This window comes from Mobula hypostoma, chromosome 3 (genome assembly GCF_963921235.1).
Source record: "Mobula hypostoma chromosome 3, sMobHyp1.1, whole genome shotgun sequence".
In the NCBI taxonomy this organism is placed as follows: Eukaryota; Metazoa; Chordata; class Chondrichthyes; order Myliobatiformes; family Myliobatidae; genus Mobula; species Mobula hypostoma.
The window spans coordinates 116,499,536-116,505,535 of record NC_086099.1 but is presented as its reverse complement, the minus strand read 5'-3'; the positions used below and the strand labels follow the sequence as shown (position 1 = coordinate 116,505,535).

General features: G+C 51.2%; 1 pseudogene; it reads right to left on the bottom strand.

Annotated features, from left to right (window-relative positions):
- Positions 1 to 608: 608 nt before the first annotated feature.
- On the bottom strand, positions 609 to 1,755 carry LOC134343725 (uncharacterized; annotated as a pseudogene).
- Between the last annotated feature and the right edge of the window lie 4,245 nt (positions 1,756 to 6,000).

Sequence of the window (6,000 nt, the reverse complement as noted above, 5' to 3'; positions counted from 1 at the left end):
CCAGCGGTCCTGTCGGCCATCCCCGTGGTTTCACCTGTTGGCATATGGGGCAGTTGGCAGCAGTAGTCTTATATTGATCCAGCGTGAGGTCGACCCCAAATTTCTCCGCCCAACGCCGTGCACTGTCGGCCCCTAGATAGCCACATTCGCGGTGCGCCCACGCAGCCAGAGCACTGAGGTCGGTTTCTGGTGGGGAAGTGGTAGCGCGACATTTTTGGGCAGCCTGGTCCACAGCGAGTTATGTAATGCTTCGTCAGTGTTTCTCTAGGTATGAACATCCACGTGATGGACTGATTTTTTTTCTGTGGGCAGCCTGGTCCCAACTGAACCACCAGTGCTGCTGTCCATGAATTTCCCACCCCATCTCAGGCCACCGGGCCATCCACCAGCCATACCGTTAGCCACTGCCCGGTGTAAATGTGGACTGGGCCGGTGGTATCCCGCAGGGTAAGGGCTCCTGCCGCCAGATCAGCAAGTTAGCTGGACCCACCCGCTCCTCTGTGGTTAAAATTTTGCCCGTAGTGGGATGAAGTGCCACCGCCGTCCAATACTGCTTTCCCCGTTTCCAGCGGCTGGATCCGTCTGTGAACCAGGCATGCACTTTGTGATCAGGGTCGAGGGTGTCGAATGGTTGGTCCCAGGACACAGCGGAGGGCCGTATTTCGGGCATGTCTGGGGCTGGGTCTTGGGACTGCGGGAATGACATACAGGGTAATCTGTTCGTGGAGGCGGCTGACCCGTTCTGGACCGGGTTCGGCCCAGCCCGTGATGTACCACTTCCACTTTAATATGGAGGACCTCTGGGCATGACCATCTTTGTGGTTGGAATCGGGGAATTGACCCACCGCATTATGGGCAGGTGGGGGCGAAGGAAGACAGGGTCGGTGCCTGTCTGGTGTTCCGTGGCGAGGAGCACCAGGTAACAGGCCAGCAGCTAGCCATCGAATGGGCTGTAGCGCGCGGCAGCTTCAGGTAGAGACTTGGTCCAGAAACGGAGCGGGACTCTGCGCCCTTGGGTCTTCTGCGAGAGGCTGCATTCGGCGACCGCCTTGCTGGCCGAAGCCTGCAATTCAAAAGGGACAGCTGCCTGGCTGGGAGAAAGCGCAGTGCTTGTTCCACAGGTTGCTTAGCTGTATCGAAAGCCGCTTGTTGCTCGGGTCCCCATAGGAATGTGGCTTTCTTGCGGGAGATCCTATAGAGTGGTCTGAGAAGCATGGTTAGGTGAGGAATATGCTGCCGCCAGTAGTCTAGGAGGCCGACGAATCTCTGGATGTCCGTTTTATTCAGGGGGACAGCAAAGTTTCAGACGGTCCTTGCAGGAGGCAATCTTGATGGAGGGGGATGGGGAAGAATGTGTTGGCCAAGTTCACTGCGGCATACCAGGGTTTATCTGGGCATGTGCAATGTCTTCTGCAAGGGTGACTATGTCGGGTACTGCAGTAGCTGGGAGGGGGTGGGGCGTGGGTAGGTTGCCTTGTTTAAGTGTTGGTAGTCCACCGTCATGCGCCACGACCCATCCTTTTTGCTGACGGGCCAGACGGGACTGTTGAAGAAGGAGGCTTTGGGTCTAATGACATCCTCCCGCAGTAGGGCTTGGATGGCCTCAGTAATGTCTTCGTGTCCTCCTGGCACTCTGTACTGACGGTTACAGATGATCTTCGGGGGCGGGGGCGGGGCGGGGAGACAACGATAGGTTCCCACTTGGCCGCTCCAACTACAATAGTGGCCCGTCTGACCCCGAAGGTAAACCTGCATCTATTAGTGTCAAGGGACTGTCCCTTTAAAATATTAATGCCAAGGATGCACTTAGGTGAAGCGGCTATAAGGACTGTTACAGGTCGGGGAGGTTGTTTCCCGATGGCTAGGCGGAGTGTGACCTCCTTCGCGGTTAAAAAGGAACCTGCCGAAACCGTCTACCTGTATCTTGGTGTCTTTCCATCCGGCCGGATTGCCCGGGATGATGGTGTGTTGGGCACCCGTGTCGACGAGTGCTATCCACCGCTGTGTGTTTCCCTTTCCCCAATATTCAGCACCGGGTATATGTGGCCTCAGATCGCCCGGGCGGGAGAGGGCGATGGAGTAAATGCGCCGGTGGCACTGGCCTTCATCCTATGGTGGAAGTCTGTCGCCCCGTGGGTGAATTTCCCTGCTGGTGATGATGGGACATTTCCTGTCTCAGCAGCTATTTGAGCTCTACCTTGAGGGTAGAAGAGACAGATTCGGGTGGGGGAGGGGCAGAGAACGAGTTAGTGCAGGCGTGGGCTGGCTGCATGGTCCGGAGGTTTGGGGCGCCTCCTGTTTTGGGCTTAATCACAGGGCGGGTGTTGGTTATTATCTGTCCTATTTTCCCCCCTGAAAGCTCCTTCCAGTGGAGGTCAGGGTTGCGGATGCCGTCTACGCTATCGCGGTCCACAGCTGCGCGCACCAGGTCCATGTGCAGCTGCCTGCGCATAAAGCGGGGAGGGATTGTGTTTCCAGCCCTTGCCTCTGCCCTACGGACTTAGGTGGGTACCCCTCCGCTGCATATACTCAGGCACTTCCAGGAGGGTGATGGCATCCCACACGGTCCTCTCGTTAGCTGGTGCTATGAGGGGCAAGATCACTGACTTTAAAACAGGGTGCGCAGTGGTGACCAGGTATCCCGCTAGACCAACGGTCATCCGGGTACTTTCTAAAAAAATACAGTTGCAGGCTCCCTGGTAGATGCCGTTTACCAGCGCCCACTCTCTAACAATCCGGGCCCGTCACTGACAGTACCTCATTGCGGGCTCCCTTGTAGATCCCACTCTAGGAGGGTGAGATCCTCACAGCGGACACCACCCGATCCCACAGCGAAGTGCCTTCCCGGATCTCTGGATGTGGCGCCCGTAGGGTATTGTTGATGATTTGTTGGTCAGTTAGGCTCTCCAGCGCGCTCGCATCTTAATGAGAGAGGCTCAAGTTAGAAGCCCCCTCATCCCACAGTCGGAGCAGCCACGTTGTCAGGTGCTGTCCCGGCCATTGGCGGTACCCATCCGCCAGCTGGGTCAGCTCCTTTGGGGAGAAATCCTGGGTCTTGGTGGTCTCGGAGGGACCACGGGCATGCCACCCTGCGGCTTAGTCATCCTCATCCGCGTCCGCGGTGGACCTGAGACCGCTTGGTGACGTGTCAAGAGTGCAGGAGTTCGGGTACATAGGGCGGACATGGTTGTGGGACCTAGGATCCTCGGTACCCCCTCCTCGTCACTGTTTAGCCATATATCCCCATCCCCCAGCCAAGCGTCCAACTTGTCACCGCGCTGGACCAGGGCTCGAATTTTTAACGGGTCCGGCTGCCAACCGGACCGGCAGATTGCCCGCGCCTGCTGCAGCTGTATTAGCCTGCAGGCGACTTCAGTTCCCCTGATCTCGACATCGTTGTCTCGAGTCTGGGCAGCTTGTACTGTCTCCTGCGGCGTGGAGCAGCACTGCCGGAGCTATTCTAACTCCCTGTCCTTCTGGTTGCATAACTGCTAGATCTGGCCAGAAACCCTAACCTGGCGTCTCAGGAGGGACGCGAACAGCCAAAAGGCACCCTTTTGACTCCTTTTGGCTTTGGGGGACCCCGACGTCTTATGGAAGGAGACCACGTGGTGCCCCAGATTCTCGTCGCATGGGTCCAACTGCTCGGTTCAGTCCACCGGTTTACCATGGTCCGCCAGCAGGCTGGCCAAGAGTTCAAATCCCTCTCTCTCGTCGGTCCACCGGGAAACATAACCTCAGTGCCTGCACTGGCTTTTTCACCCCTGTGCCAGAACATTTTCCGACGCCTGTGTTCAGCCAAGATCCTGAAAGCCTGCACGCAGCGCCAATTGTTGTAAGTGAGGAAACTGATTCGGTAGGTCTCAAAGGAAAGGACTCTGGACACATAGTCTTGGTAGTAAAGGATTTTATTTACAGAAGGAAAACTTGGGAAAATGGCAACAGAAGCAACACGCACACGTGCACAATTTACAGCAGTCGTGGGAAAAGTCGGATCGGCAATAAAACACGCGGACAATTAATAACGAACGTGGGAAAATCGCATGGGAACAAGGTACACACACACACACACACACACACACACACACACACACACACACACACACATCCAAGGGAAAAGTCAATACGGTATCCACCAGCCCTTGGCTCTGTTCAGGCACGGCTGTATGCTATTCGGGACAATAATCAACGCTTCCAACCGCTTCCACGGTTCTCAGCCTGGAGTGAAGCAGGGTCGTCCTTCGGAGGTGGCAAAAAGAGCGAGTCCAGCACACGTAGCACCCTTTTAGTGCAGGAGGGCTGGAGGGTCAAGCCCAGGTAATTGACAGAGTAGCCTGTGCATTGATGGGCGAGGAGGGGTCAGACCTTGATTGGCAGGTGGTATGCCTTCCGACCAGGTAGTGCGCTATGCTGTCACGCGACTCTAATAAAGTGGGACAGAGTCAAGTGCTTTTTTGTAGTTAATATAGCAAAACGAAAGATATCTGCTTTTCCACTGTGGCTTGATTTAGAATTACGTAATCTATTATCAGCTGTTCTTTGTATCCTTTCACACCCTTACAGCATCTTATCTTCTTTAAGTATATTGTGGTTATCTAAGTTAGTGGGGATTAGTTGCGTGATTTATGATATTTCAATTGAATATTAGCTTGTAAACAAGTGACAGGACGCCATTTTGATGGATCTTTTGTGATTTCCCTTTTAGGTAAAAGACCTGTTTTACCTTCTGTCAAAAATGCAGTCACTTTTCAGGGTTCTTGAGAAACCTGTAAATATAGATTCATAGATACAGCTGATACAGCTGAAGGCAAGAACATTTTTATACCAATAATTATGATTATATATTTTCTGCCAGTACCTTTACAGTTGCGGGTACTTTTTATAACCGCTTTCAGCATATCCATTGTAACCAGATGTATTTGCATTTCTTAAATGGGGTGTGTGTGTGTGTGTGTGTGTGTGTGTGTGTGTGTGTGTTTGTGTCTGTGTGTGAGTGTGTGCGTTTGTGTCTGTGTGGGAGTGTGTGTGTGTGTGTGTGTGTGTGTGTGTGTGCGCGCGCGTGTGTTCTCTTTTTGCTCCCTTATTCAGGTTGCTTCATGATTGTGCGTCACCCTGCCTGACCAAAGTTAATTATCTCTGTGTTTGTTACTACTTCTGTGCTGGGATTGGTGACATTTTGGTGCGTCGAATTTAGTTTCAATGTCCCAAAGAAACATTATCAATGTTTCTGAACTGATAATTCCGTTTTTTTTTCGTCCAGTCTATTGCATGTATCTATTTATTCTGCACGAAACTTCTGTTTTAGTCTGTACAGCGCCTTTGTGAGGTTGATCGTATCTTGTGTAGGCTTCATATTTCCTTAATATTTTCTTAGCCTTACTCCTAACTTTTATGCTCATGTTATCCATTTTATATTCCTTTAAACAGATTACTTCTGCTCTTCAAGTTTCAATTTTATTTTTTACAATCTCTTCTGCCATTTCGCCGTTATCATTTCACTACTGTTTTGACTTTCTATTAACGAATACGTCTATTTTGGAACTTTTACACTGCACTGCTGTTAGTGCTGTGCTGTATGCTATTGAGTGTAGTTCTTTAAATGTTTAAAGTTTACCTGAATGTTGTAGTAATATGATATCGTTGACAGTGTTACCAACGTTTGCATATTTCTATGACGTATATTGTTTTGGTATATAGAGTTTTTCTGTTGGGTCAATGCTCAGATAGTCTGTTAAATATTAAGATAACGTTGCCTGTTAGTTCAGCTTCGTCATCAGCATTCTGCAGACGCCCGAGATCTGTGCTGTTTCTCTTATCGTGAAGCCGTTGAAATAATTGTGTATTCATCAGTGCTTTGGTGGGTTGCATCTTCATTATTGTCTTGCGTAGTATTGTGGTATTTAGGTTGATTTCTTTCTCTCTCTTGTGCAACTTATGTTTTATTGGATTTAGCATGTCTATAGGGATTAAGTTTTTTTTTACTATCACTCCATGTTGGTC